The following is a 15653-nucleotide window of genomic DNA, read 5'->3' as shown; positions in this document are numbered from 1 at the left end:
CAGATCATGCAGCAAAGCAGCTTAATTCTGTGATCTTCCTACAATAGTTTACTTCAGATCACTCAAAGCAACGTGGTATTAAAAAAAAAAATCATATTAAGTAGTTTATATTTTAAACTTCTGTGTTTGATCTTAAGATACTTAACATCACAAATTATGGAACAGAATATGCGCTCCTGAAAACTGATATAAAATTCACAATAGGTGAAATTTCATTAAAGAAAAAAAAGTGCAACCAACACGTTTAGACTTCCTTGGGATATTGTGCTATAGACAGAAATACAGAAAACAATGGCACTGGTTTTGTTTAGTTTTTAAAGGTTGGCTTTCTGTAGGTTTTGAGTCTTTTCCAATTTATGTACAAAGAAAACTAACAGAAAATTCATCCTCCTCCTCCATTTTTGTCAGGGTTTTTTTTTGGTGATAATCTATGGTACTGCCTAGATGATTATACTTCACCATCTGGTTAACCTTATTAGCAAGACACTAGAAAACAAATCCTGTTGTGCTGGTTTTGGCTGGGATAGAGTTAATTTTCTTCATAGCAGCTAGTATCAGGGCTATGTTTTGGATTTGTGCTGAAAACAGTGTTGATAATAGGAGGGATGTTTTAGCTATTGCTGAGCAGTGCTTATGCACAGCCAAGGCCTTTTCTGCTTCTCACACCACCCCACCAGCGAGTAGGCTGGGGGTGCACTAGAAGTTGGGAGGGGACACAGCTGGGACAGCTGACCCCAGCTGACCAAAGGGATATTCCACACCATATGACATCATGCTCAGCATATAAAGCTGGGATAGAAGGAGGAAGGGGGGGGGACGTTCGGAGTGATGGCGTTTGTCTTCCCAAGTCACTGTTACACATGATGGAGCCCTGCTTTCCTGGAGATGGCTGAACATCTGCCTGCCGATGGGAAGGAGTGAATGAATTCCTTGTTTTGCTTTGCTTGTGTGCGCGGCTTTTGCTTTACCTATTAACTGTCTTTACCTCAACCCACGAGTTTTCTCACTTTTACCCTTCCGATTCTCTCCCCCATCCCACCAGGGGGGAGCGAGCGAGTGGCTGTGTGGTGCTTAGTTGCCGGCTGGGGTTAAACCATGACACCTGTGCAGTACCATTTTATCTATACTTCAGTTATTCTGATCACAAGCAGTTACCCAAAACCATGAAAAATTGTTATGGAGACTTGAAATGTGCTGCATAAACCACTTGTGACTGAATTCAACTAGGGGCTCCTACACTTTTCAAGGAAAAAAAATTATCCCCCAAAACTCCACTCATGATCATGTTTTTCATGAGCAAGAATATGCTATGTTAGATACTAGACAAATACTTAATACTGGTTGGTACCAAGGTATTGGGAGAGCAGAGCTCAGAGCACCGAGAAGCAGGTTAAAGTTTTTCATAGGTAAAAAACCCCAAATATTCCAGTCTTCGTAACTTCTTTGGGATCCAGGAAAAATAAGCAGCATTCGAATCTTCAGGGCAAAATAGACATGTTTATCCTACAGAGTAACAGTTACACTGAAAGTCTAACACAGTGGTTATCCATATACCTATGAGAGAGAAAAACCTTGTATTTACAGCATAAGAAATAAGCAAAAATAAATATCTCATACACTACATAAGAGTCATGCTGGTAACCGTAAGTAAACTCTTAATAAGAACACTACTTTATTAGAGGGATGTATTTCTGTGTTAATTCTATGAAAATTGAACCTTCTCAGTTTTTGAGACACTAGAGTCTCCTAAATGGGCCACTGAAACTTTAAAACAAATATAGGCCATGCTAGAAAGTGAAGTGCAAGACATCAGCCATACTGACTAGTTATTCTAATTCCTTAGGGAAAAAGATTTGCCAGAGCAGATTTTTCTCTTGTACGCATTCTCAAAGAAAGGACAATGATCTGCTCTTCCTAAACGGCAGCCAGGAAATACCCTTATCTAATTATTGCTCCATGGTCTGCAAAGGCAGAAGTCTTCATGAAGTAAGGGCAAAAATCCTAATTGGAGTTAGTAAAAGAATACTTCTCCAAGAGTGATCCAAAAAACTTGCCCAGCTTTTCTCTTCCAAATTTCTCTGGCAGAAATACTACAGGCTTACTGTCTATTGTAAGGCTGCTTCTAGCATCATCAGAAAGAAATGAAGAAAATGAGAAGAGAAAGCATAAAGAGGTAAACTGTGACTACCTCAAAAGGGTCATTCAGTATTTAGCAGGCAACATTCCAAGTAGATTGTCCATCCTTAACTTTTTGATGCTGCAGTTTTTAAAAAACAGAAGTCAAACTGATCACAGTTTTAGTTCTATTTAGTCCCATGTACAATACAAGGTCATAAACAAAGAGGTTTGCTCTGTAAATGAATGCACACTGTCCTACTTGCACATGACATTTCAATAGTTATGCAGAAGCTGCTTTGGGTTTCTGCCATGGCTTCTATCCACCACTAAAGTGATAAACAAGACAAATGAGTAAGTCACAAGGAGGTAGGGAGAAATTACTGCAGGAAGGCAGCATAGAATCAACAAAAACTGCCTTATATTCCATGCCAGGCCCTAATACAGAGCATGGTTAGGTGTGCGGAAACCTTGGATCTCAGTGCTATAGAAAATATATGGTATACTGCATCCCATTGGCTAAAGAAAGGCTGATATGAATTACAGCAGTCCCCAGAAATGGTCTAATTTATGCCAGAAGCTGTCGTAATCCCTGTCTTGACAGAGCCTTCTGTATTTCACCTCTCAGGAGGGTAGCATCAAATAATCTGCCCCACTGGGTCATCTACATTATAGGAATACGTATCTTTTACAGCAGGAGTTCAATATAGTGGGCAGCCCACACTGTTATTTTTGGAAAGAACAAAGCCAGTATCTTCAGATAATCACCTCACTTGGAAAGAATTGAAACATTTTTGTTTACAAAACAGTCAAATGTCCCTGTATTTATTGTTACCAAATGAGAGGCCAGTAACACAACATAGGCTTACCCTTAATATACAGATTTTAGAGAACAACTATAACCCTGTTACAGTTTATACTTCACCAATCTCAAAAATTACCTTAGAGGACCACCACATCCTGCTAACACTGAACTTGGTGTTCTGCATTCCGAAGGAATTCCATCACTCTTAACCACCGTTACAATCTCTCTCTTCCTCATACCTACAGAATGCCAAGAGCTTTGAAATGCATTACTATGCAAATATCTTGGGTGCCTTTACTACACATTTATACTGCAGAGTAATCAATAAATTATTATTTCAATATTTATTGGAATCTCAGAATAAGAAAGAAGACAGATTACACAAATCCATCTTAGTTGATTAATGGGTACTCCAGCAAAAGGCATACACTGATGGAGTGGGTCAGTATGCAGACTATATTACTGAATATTTCAGCTCGGTTGTAAATATAGTATCTGTTTCTCTTAGGGACTGTCACACTGAGTGCAGTATAAAAGGCAATAAATTTCAACAGATTAATTAACTCTTTGGTTACTGGGGCTGTGTGTCACCTATCCTGGCACCTAATAAAAAATCCTTTAATGCCAAGACATAAAGAAGGGCCTCTTTGGAAATGAGTTATTAACAGCATTTCGTGAATAGATGGAGAAATTGTAGCCCAGCCATTTAAGTGTCATAAAGTGCAGCAAAGGCTGCTGGAGGCCTCTGAGGGACGCCAGGCAATACCATAACAATCAAATCTGAGATGGAAGAGGGATTGAGCTGTCCACTCAGAATTTTTATATTGTCAAAGAGCAGCGAGGAAATAATGTGATCAAGAAGTGAATTAACCTTGTGTGTGAAAGAAAGGGGATGAGCTGATGGAAAAGGCAGTAAAGTAAAAATCACTCTATAATGCCTACATTGCAGGCTGGTCATGAGGGGCCCCTAATGTCTGCAAGCTGTCAGGGAACAGATCCAGCCCTCTGAGTGCCATAAACCCATTACCTGCATTAGTCTGTAATTGGAATACATTTATTCATACTTTTTAAGTTCTTAGGGTCTTGGTGCTGGCTAACCACACAGCATTAATTTCTACAAATGTTCTGTTTCCATCCTTGAGATAGAACATGGACAGTCTACTGGGGCAATTAATACTCAAAAAGGGATGGAAGACTTATATACCACATTACATTTATACATATGTCTATACCACACCATACTGTTTAATCTGGTTTCCTTGCTGTCAATTCCCTGTGAAGCTATGCTGGCATTTCTAGTAAAAAACAAGCTGCAGAAATTTGCACTGTTAGAATTGACACAACCATATGGGAGGACTATATCAAGGAGGAAATAATCCATACCAAGTCTAACAAGGTTGCTTTGACCTAAATGTCTTCAGTAACATGCTAGCCAAGCAAGAGGCAGTGAAAGTCATACAGTATACTTCTGTCCCATAGGAGTACGCAATTTTTTTTTTTCCTTACGCAAGACAGATTTTCCTTGGGCCACTCTTTATGGAAGTGATGGGCACAGTCTAGGAGTAGATTATGTCTAATGGGCACAAGCCTGTTACGTATACATCATTCACAATCAGATGTGACACCAGTGAGGCCTAGTATAAAATAAAAATCATGCATGGACACACACACTTAAAGTGATCCACAAAGACACAGATAAATTACTTGCAGAGTGGGCTCACACTTGATGCTTTGTGTCTTTAAAAGTATTTTCTATTATTAATTAAGGCTGCTTTCCTCATAAAAAAATTTGTTCACTATTACCTGAAAGCAGAACATATAACTGCAACGAGAGCTAAAGACCATCTAAGCAATTGGTTGCAGCATCACTATATGAACTGAGCACAAGAAAAGCATCCTTTAAAGGTCTAACAAATCCTTATCCTGACTATTAGAAAGAACTAGAATTACAAAACCAATATGCAAGTTTAACAAAGATTTTGAAACGTACTATGGCTGTCCAAGTATTCCTACTTTAGTGTGGAAAATTTAGTTATCATCCATTCCAGCATACTTTAGTCCACCTAGCAATCAAAATCAGGTTGAGAAATGCAAGCATGCAAGGTCTCCCTGTTGCTGCCAACAGAATTTGCCAAAAAGAGTATGTTTCCTAGCCAGCCACTGCCCTGAGAAGGGCGGCACAGGACTTCTGGTATAAGTCATCACTCTTAATAGTCATGTTCAGCCACCATCCTGGGGATACCACTTGTTCTTGGCTTACAATTCTCCCCAATCCAGCCCCTAGCACTTCTGACACTCAGAATCTGAACACAGTTTTAGTTTAACCAAGAAGGTTTATTAAGAACTACTGTTGTATCTAATTTTCAGAGGGCCTAGAGTAAGTACTACTGCAGCTCTCGCAGTCCACCCTTTCCTCTAACAAACGGACACTAAGAAAAAAAAAATTGCAACAGACATTTCTGTAAATACCACTTCTTAGACAAGCTTTTGTGAAACAGTGTGTTTATATTTATGCAGAGGATTTACTAACAGTAGAAAGGGATATAAAATTAAACAATTTTGTAAAGTATTTACTACTCATGGTGAATGTATTCTCTTCCTCAAATTCTATTCAGCAGGTCAACAACAGCAGGAGTTGAATGAGTTTGGAAAGCTTTGGACGTGCTTATAACAAAGAGATTGCATTATGAATATAACCATTGAGTTACCCTTCTCTGCTCCTTCAAGATTGTCCACACTCTCTTATATGTTCATGACAAACATACAGCAAAATACCTCGCGTCAGTCAGTATTATATCCACTTTTAGTTACCACCAGTAAATATACAAAAACTGCCTCTAGGAGCATCTCTCCAGGGCATGGAAAAATGCATCCCTAATCTTTCTATCCCTTTTGTTCAACCAGCCAAATATCCAAAGCACCTAAGTGAACAAGCAATACTGGAGAATACATTCAACACTGAAATTAAGTTTTTCACTTCCCGACTCTAAAGAACAACAAATAATGTATCCAAATCTATTACCCAAGAAAACATGGAATCAAACTCTGCAGCACTGAGCACTTTCACCTAAAAAAAGTATTTGCAACAAACCAGCTGAATGAAAAAGTCTTTTCTCCAGGTCTGCAGAGCAGCAGTGAGTGCCAAGCAAGGCTCAAGTACAGCAAAATTAAATTAGCAGAAGTCCAGGCACAGATTGCCAAGCATTGTGTGCAGCAGGAATACAGAAACCATTCGTCCTGCTCCCAGACTTCCAGTTCATTATCAGGTGAAAACACCTCATCATTTTTAGTAACCTCACGCTGATAATCCAATTGCTTGAAATGAAAAATAGTTCTGCAAAGAATATTAAATTCAGGCAATATTTGCTGAGCCTAATGGCATTTGAGCACATGGCCACAAAAAGAGCAAGACCAAAGATCAATTTTTCAAACTCTCTTTCAGTTTGGTTGGAAACAGACACTTTGCTCCTCAAGAAACATTACAAAAATTGACGCCTACATGAAAAGCTTGTTTAGTAGTTCGGTTGCATTTTTGTTCCTTAAAACTTATGACTTAATCCACGGGCTTCATCTTCCATTTATGAAACGAGCACTTCAATCCACAAACTACTAGGAGGAAAATTTACTTAACCCATAGTACTGTTCACGCTCACATTCATGATCAGAGAAGCCTTCCTAATCCTGATGAACTTTTGAATCTCATCCAATTAAAATCAGGTTGGATGAAACTTTTCCAATGACTATCCTACACGCCTAAAGTTTTCTAAAAAAATTTTCACAGAACAGAAACATACATATGAGTAAATAAAAAAGTGGCAAATGCACTGAGCCAGCAAAATTTTGAGAACAAAGACAAATCTGCCTGTCTTCAACAAAACAAACCAAAATAAAAGCAACCAGCCTACATTTTAGATTGCAAAATGAAGTCAAACTCTCCTCAAAGCTGAAGCATTCTGGGACAATGATCAGTGGGCTGTGAAAGGAACTAATGAGCTCTAATACTACAAGTACTGCTGCCCACTGTGTTATAAATGCTTCACTCACTTCTTCAGTTTTCTCACCTATAAACAGGAGCTAGAATAAAAACAGCATGGTGTTGAAAGACTATTTGTGAGAGCTTACATCATCTTCAAAAATTATCAAACACTGTATCAGTTCAAAGTATGATAGATAAATGGCTGGACTAAAAGACCACTTTTCTATGCAGATGACTTTTCACTTCAGGAAACAAGCAAACAGAATGGTTTTCACTCTTTCATAATGGAAAATGTTATAAATGAACGGTGTAAGTCATGAAACATCACTGTTCATTGCATAAGGTCATGTCTACCACCACACTCAATCACTTTAAACTGAACTCCTACTCAGTTCAGTTTTGTAGTCATGGAATTTAAACATCTACTTGGGCACTTCAGCATGTAAAACGCTAAACATCAAGAGACTGAAGAATCCCAGGGAAAATTACACAAAGGAACTTTGTTTCAATCTAAAAAAAAAAACCCCAAAACTATTGTTTTGGAAGAGTCACTGAAAAACATCCAGATACCTCAGCCAAAAGCAATGATTCTGGTTAGTGAACCCTGGAACAATTGTGCTGGTGAGTGAACTATCAAAGAGTTCCTAATAGGGAAGTTCAAAACTAGCAGAGCTCTAGCTACTTCCCATAAGGAATGGCCTTTAAGATAGTTGAAGCATAATATCTTATAAGCAAAGGACCATGAAATGAATATTTTCATATAACCAGGTGCTCTTCTAATACAACTGTAGTGTAGCATGTTTTCAGAATGGCCGATTGCAATTAATGCTCACACAAACAAATAGAATAATACTAACCATGCTTACCAGACAAGGCATTTGCCACAGCCAATACCATAAGAACAACAGTTAGTTTATTTATTTTTCCCTTTAATTTCTTTTTCTCTCCTGCAATAAGTATGAAAAAAAGAATTGATTAATCTTCAAAATTAAATGCATTGGGTACACGGGAACTAAAGGCCACTAGTTTCTATCTAAACAAAAATTGTTCAACACTACCTTTAATCCTTTACAGTGAACCCTGCTGGTTCTTGCTTGTGGAAGGATTTTCTGCCACTAGCTTTTGTGCCCCAAGTAATTTTCATCTTTCTCACACACCATTAATAATGCTAGTGCTCCAGGTATCACTAAACAATATAATTAATGGAGCCCAAATACACTGCAACCTAGCCACGTTGCAATGTGATTTGGGTCTATAAAGAACATGCTGAAGGCCTTGGCAGAATTGGCCAGATTACTCCAAATAATAATGCTGTGTAGGTTCAGAAAAAGAAAAAAAGAAAAAAAAAAACACAAAAAACCACACCACCTTCAATATAACCAAGCAATTGGAATACAACTGTAATAAACTGAGAATAATGAGCATGTTATAATGCTACTTAACTTATTTGTAAATATCAGTTTAAACTGCTTAGCAAAGGAAAAAAGCTTGCAAGATGGACCATGGGGAAAAAAGAGACTTTAGATTATTGGCCTAAGTTCAGCAGCAGAGTTAGCAATTTATGGACTTGATTATACCTTCAAAATGAACAATAACCCAGTAACTACTGCAGTAGAAAGGTACTAAATTTTTATGATATGGGGTAATCAGGTTGGCTACCAAAGACACAGTAGACATGCTGCAAAGAAGAAACAATTCACATTAAAATAGCCGAGTAACAAATTCCCGTCTTGAAAAGGATATTTTTCTTTATGTGATGTCTTTAGCAGACTGTAGGCTGTTTCTTTAAATGAATGCATATGACACACTTAATTTTCAGGCACACTTGGTTACAGAAACAGGCACTGCACTGTACATCATGTTTAGAAATAAATAGAGCTGTCATACCTGGATTCATATTGACATTTACATCAGACTCTTAATCTGTATAGATTTGACATATAGGAAAAAGTCAGTCACCCCACATATAAATGATGCTTACATATTCATAATCAAAATGTTCTTGGTTGTTTACTCAGTAAAGCAAAACTAATTTCTTTATACATCTCCACTATGGCAGTAAATAGTCTGACATTTTAGCATATTTGGAGACAGTATGCTATTTTATTGCAATTACTATTTCCAGCAAAAAATTAAGGGGCAAAAACTGTGGTGATTTTTCAAAAAATAATGTATTCATTTTTGTAGAAGGTTGAAAAGGATTGTATTCTTTGCTTCATGGTGTAATGGGTACTCACAGACTGTGGAATTAGCAATTTCATGCAAAATCAGTAAACTTTTTCCTTCTATTTAGTGCATGAGTTGTTAATAAAAATGAAATAAAAAATGAAGTACCTATGACGACTCAATAAGCACTCAAAGGAATGTAATGCTTTTTTAATTACTTAATGCCTACAGGAGTAACTCAGTTGCTATAAAAATGATGCAAATGAAAATATAAAATAGAACATTCAGAATTTAATATAATTAATATCCAAATTTTTTTTTTTACTCTACTATGTTTTTTCCAATTTCTTGCTATCTTCTAGAACTTAAAACAGTTTTTATACTGTCCTCTCCTGGATGTTTATGTAATGAGTTGAGCCCAAAGTTGGGCACCATCCCTGCGTAGTTAGATGTTGGATGCATCTATAGGGATTTCCAATGAAGGCAATGAAGTCACATGTGACATGAGACAATTTTTAGGACATTGAAGATAACTCTCTAGATATCAATTTATCTTTGTCAGCTGCATTAATTATGCCACAAAATATTTTTCTGTTCAAGCGTTTTAGATAGACTCTGGATACATTGTGTCTTACGCTATTTCAAAAAGCCAATACTATAGCAGTCAGTAGGTGCACAATGATCATGTGCATGTCTGAAAGCATGCAGCACCCTGCTGCCTTACAAGAGTATCGCCAACTGGCTTGACCACACCGTTAGCCCAAGAAATCAGAGGTCCTGTTCACTGTAGCGGAAAGTAGGCCATGCCAGTAAATGTGCACTGACAATGTAACACTGAAAAGCATCAACTAATTCTGCTTACTGTCTCTATACATCATAGTAACACTGAAATCACACAGACAAAATCAAAAGCTGATACAGCATTTGGGAGATTAAGTGCAACTTTCTTGCGGGAAATAATGATACTTTGGGGGGGGGGGGGGGAGGGACATGAAGGACAATTATCTGCTCTGCAGTTGCCCCTACTCCTCTTCTGTACAGCTCCAAAACTTGAACAATTCACATTTCTAAAGGTGTTTTAGTCGTTTTCATTGTCTTCATGCCATTATAGTATAAAAAAGCCGGCCAGACCTTGAATACTAGGGTTTCAGAGTAAGAAAAATACTTCGAAGGAAAGCAAGGCTCTTGCAAGCCCAGCACCACTGGTCCAGACCTCGGATCAACACAGTAATCGTCAGCCTACACAAATTTTTCCTCCGGCCTGTTAACATATGGCAAATGATGGCGAGATTGTATAGAAGGAAGGATATGCTCAATACATCACTCTTATCTCACCAGTTCCACACTGTGGGAAACCAGAGATGAGACACCTATAACAGAAAACAGTACTGATGACACCAAATGCTACAAACCAAATCAGAATGCAACTTTACAGCAAAGAAGATGCCAGATGTTGGAAGCTGGCAGTTACAGAAGTCTCTGGCTTTGACAGCTTTGATCACCTGCTTGTTGCAGAAATTGAGCTACATTTCTCACCAACAGGACCACAGGAAGCTGAACCTGGCACATGTCAGTTCAAAAGAGACTCCATCCAATGACAGGTAGAGAATATCTTTGACGATGACTCTCTGGCTACTCTAGTAAACTCTCTGTAGTCTCCAAAATATATTTTCATGCATGGAAGATATAACTTTATGCTGATTTGGGGCAGGGAGATATAGGCTTAATCATAAACATTTTCAGTGGATACTCTTTGCCATAGTGTGCCGTATGGATCCATTCTCAGGTAACTGCAGGGTAGAGATTAGGATAGCTTAACAGAACTTTTCATAAAAATGGTTTGGCACGTGGATGACAAGTTCTCAACCCGTGTAAAACAAAGAGGGAGAGTTAACACAAGAGGGAGATCTGCATTCCATTCTTACCTCAGCCACTGAAGTCCATATAAACCTGGACATATTGTATCTTGTAGCGTAAAAATTCAGATGCCCATAAAGCAGTGACAAAACTACTTCACAGGAGTGCTGTTTTATCAATTCATGTTTGCAAGATACTCATAAGACACTATAAAATATCATAAAAACACCCATGAGTACAAAACAAGTGATGTGAGAATTCATTTCAAAACCTTCCCACGCGTAACACGTTAGTTTCTTCAGACTACATTATGTTATGGAGTTTTTCACAATCTTTCTTGCCTTCAGAAAATTTGAGGATACATATAAAATCCAGTATTTATCATACTAGGTCTTTAGTAATAAATACAGTATATTGCTTTTAACTGCAATTTTGGCTAATTCCCAGCTGACTTTATTTTTCTAACACATCAGCAAAGTATATAGTTCTTTGACTCAAGTTAGTAACTAATATTATTAACTAATTCAGCAGAAGAAACCACTGAAATGTAAAAATTACTTCAACCCTCTTTTAAGAGGAATTAAGATATAATGATGAATGAACTTCAGAAACTCAGGAATTTTTATTCAAATTTATTTCCACACAATATAAAATATTTTAATGCTTATCTAAAACTATCATTCTCCAGCCAAGCCTGTCCAAACCTATTCTCTCCCTAAAGCCACCAATCATAAAATGGACCTCGTATTCCTTCCTTCTTCTGAGAGATATCAATCCTTCCATTCCAGTACCCACTTGACACCAACAAAACTGTTTGTTTTGTCTTCCAGGAACATACCTTGCTTGTCAAACACCTACCTTCCAAGTTCATGTATCTCAAAATACTGTATAATGTCTCCACTTACCCATTCCATGACCTCTATAGTACTCTTCAGTCCCGGATATATCCAAGTTGAGAATGTTAAAACTCCCTACAGCAGCTCCTTAGCTGAACATTACAGAGGCCAAGAACTTAAATGGCTTCAACGCAGGATAGACAAAGTAATGGAGGAGATGTTTACTAGTGGCCATTAAACAATCTAGACACAACCTCCACACAGGTTACCAGCACAAGTCAGGGGGCTACGCTAGGAGGAGGACTGCTGAGTGTATCCCCTGCTTCTATGCTCCTCCCTAGACTCCATCAGAGAGAGTGACTAAACAGACCTTTGATCTGACCCAATATTTGTTCTTAGGTTAGCTCTCAAGCCCAGATACACCTCAACATTTCATGAAAGCTCACATCACATATCTTCAGGACGTGTAAAAAGCCACAACCTTACTCTGCAAACCTCCCAAATCTTACACTTCAAGAAAGAACATCCATCACATCTTCACTTCTCAGGAGCAGGGCCTGAATTCAAACTTCGCATAGCCATGATACACCCTATTATTTACAGTCTAGAAGGCCCTAAACAATTACAAAAATCATGCGATAGGACAGTGAGAAATTTTTATATAGAAAACATTCTATCAATCAACCTGCCTCACTAGTACTTACTCTGCTATTGTCTCCAGTGTAACAAAAGACCTGCAGGCACAAGTGAGACAGCTTTTACTCGCATGCTTTGGAGTGTCATCAGTGTAACGCTGTCAATTTTGGGTCATAACGCCTGTTCAGAACTGCTTATGAATAAAAAGAAGTTATTCTAAAGAAGGCTGCTTGTGACCTAAGCCGACTGGTAAAGTTACTTTAACCCCCTCAGATCACAAAGCACAAAATAATTTGAATACATCCTGGCTTAAGCGCAATTTTTCTGGTATCAACCAGTTATGACTGCAAAATTCCTTATAATGTTATTCCAAACAAGTGGAAGAATATACATCTGTGCACCCACTCTGAAAAAATTACTTACTGTTTGCATTTCCAAGTACTAGCATGTACGTGCACCAGTGACAAGACAGAAATAATGAAGTTGTATCTAGACAGTTATCAACACTTGATAGATTATCTGTCTGATCGTATGTTCCATGGTTTAAGTGCAATTTAAAAATTTAAAAATCAGTATTACAGTACTTTGTAATGTCAGAGGCAGAACCTTAATTTAACTTTATAATTCTAGATACAATAGCCTTCCCTTGAATATGAAGTGATGTATCACACATTTCAAACTGGGTATTCTATAATCATAGAGCTTTTTGTTACTGTTAAAACTGCAATTTAGTTTCTGAGGCAGTAAAATGCAGTAGTACAAGGAAAAGGTTTTAAAAATTAGGCTAAGAAAAATCATGGCAGCTGGAATTTAACTACAGAAAATTATAGGAAAGGATTCAGAAAACATTTATTAGAGAAACCTAAATAACGTACACATTTTAAGGTAAAATATGTGCTTTTTTAATTGCGTTGATATTGTGATACTTAACTAGCCATCCCTGGTTTGGGTGGGCACTTATTCCCAATTTAAAAAATATTCCTAGCAAAAAGCCAATCAAGTCTTTCTTCTACATGTGCCTTATGCATTTCATTCTCATCCCACAACATCTCAGAATAACAGCAATAAAAACCTGTACAGAGCTGGCAGGAAAATCTCACTGTGAAGCATACGGTACTAAATTATCAGTAACACCATTATATTTGTCAACAGGAGAAGAGAACTATTGCTCTTCCCCTCTTCCTCATGCTACAGAGATAAAAAGCCTCTCTTCTTTTGTCAATCAAGTTTCTAGGTTCACCTAACTCCCACAAACTCAGCGGATGACAAGTTACGACAGCCAAAATGCACTTTCATCTAACCAAAATACTTACTTGTGCATAATACTTAGTTGTCTTGAATACAAACCCTAAAGCACAATTCATGGAAAAATAGGAGGCTTTGCATGTAATTCCCCACCATTTTTGGTAAAGACAATAAATCAGTAAATTACACTGGTTTTAGCTATATCAAGACTCAAAAACTGCATCCTCATTTGCATATATCATGTTTTAGTCAACATAGCTTTATATAAATAACTGTAGAATTGCTAAAAAACACACAACTGAGAGGTGGGTTCAAGCTTTTGAAGGTGGTATTAATTTGCCTTTCATGCTGAAATGTAACAAAAACCCCTCATTGTTTTGCTTCATTAACTCAATTTTATTTATCGGCCAAGTGAAAAAGTTTGTGGATACTTGTGTCACTAATGGTACACCTATTCACGTGTTTCATGGGGAAACATACCTGTACTGGGTAATTTTTGCACACATAGGAAATATTTTTTACTCCTTTAAATTCTTAATATGAACACACGCTATGCCACAAAGATATTACTGTCCATAATCCACTAGCAAAAAGCAAGATGTGCTGTTAAACATATTCCATATTTCTGTTCCCTTCCACAAACAAGAAATGCCTAACACCTTTGTTCTGGTTAATTCCCAACCTACTATATAGGGCGTGGATACAGGTGTACCGTTTTACAGTTGAAAAATTAGAAATGCTCATATTCAAAGAGCTGAAAAACAATCTTGGCTACATGACAATAAGATGAAGCTGGCATTTCTAAGTTAGATTGTAGTGAACAGAAGTTCTTGTCAATAAAACTACAGCCAACAGCATTATTGTGTATCTTACGTATTCCAGAAGAAGGAGAGAATTAAGTTTGCACACAGAGTAAGCTTCCCTATTGGTACCTTGAGTTGGTCAAGAAGGAGAAGTACAGACAGGCAGCGTGAGAACGTTGAGATCTTTAATACTTCCACTGCCTCTGCTTGTGATGTACAATATCTATTTCCTGGATAAACAAAGAAGTTAAGTCCCCAGAGTCTAAATCCAGTACCTTTCATAAGCCCTAACTTCATTTTTAAAAACGATAAAAGAAAATGTAATTTGCTTTCCAGCTTTACCAGTAATCCATACGTGTTCATATTGCAGACTGCAAAAACATCTGTGAGATCAATAATAAACATCCTACTCGTGGTTCATTCTTCTGCTTTATTTAAAGAGAACATTCCTCAGCATACACCCCGTTCTACACTTTCTCCAGTTTGAATGATGGAATATGGACAAAAGAAATAGAAAAATGCATTGCAAATGGCAAAATGCATGTTCTTTACAAATAGGCAGGAGACCTTCTGAGATGAAATCAAGCAGTCCAATTTCTACATTTCTGAATTAAAAAAAAGTTACAGTAAGACAGCAACAAAACTGAAAAGTCTCAAATATTAGGGAATATCAGAATCACATTTGCCAGTGTGTCTCTCCTCATCACTCCTCCTAGTCAAGAGCCCCACGCCTCCAGGTTCCTCATTCCAGTTACAGGTTACTTAGTCAATCCCATTTAGCGGTATGGTTTGATTTTCCCTCCTATCTGCCTGCTTCCACTGGAGTCATTCAGGCACGCTCCAAATCTTGCCTCCTACGTATTTTAACTTGCCTTCAAACTTCACAAAGCTGGGAGCTTTGCGCTCCCTCTTGATACCTATTTCCCATCTAGCAGTAGCTGGAAAAAAGTAACATTGTGGACAAGTAATCACTTCACTTACATCTGTAATAGTAAAGTTCATTACAGATGACATATCTAAAGAATTTACTTATAGGAAGCTAGAAAATCCCAGCTGACCATGTGCAAGCTTGAATTTATTTACTTGAGTTATTGGGGTACGTAGTTCTATCACGGAGACGGCGAAAAGCACCATCCCTATTGTTGCAAAAAAGCACAATTGTTTGCTAAATGTGAAACCCCTCAACCCAGAGGAAACCCAAACAACAAAGCACT

The sequence above is a fragment of the Aptenodytes patagonicus genome, chromosome 2, assembly GCF_965638725.1.
Source record: "Aptenodytes patagonicus chromosome 2, bAptPat1.pri.cur, whole genome shotgun sequence".
Classification (NCBI taxonomy): domain Eukaryota; kingdom Metazoa; phylum Chordata; class Aves; order Sphenisciformes; family Spheniscidae; genus Aptenodytes; species Aptenodytes patagonicus.
This window is presented reverse-complemented; position numbering follows the sequence as displayed.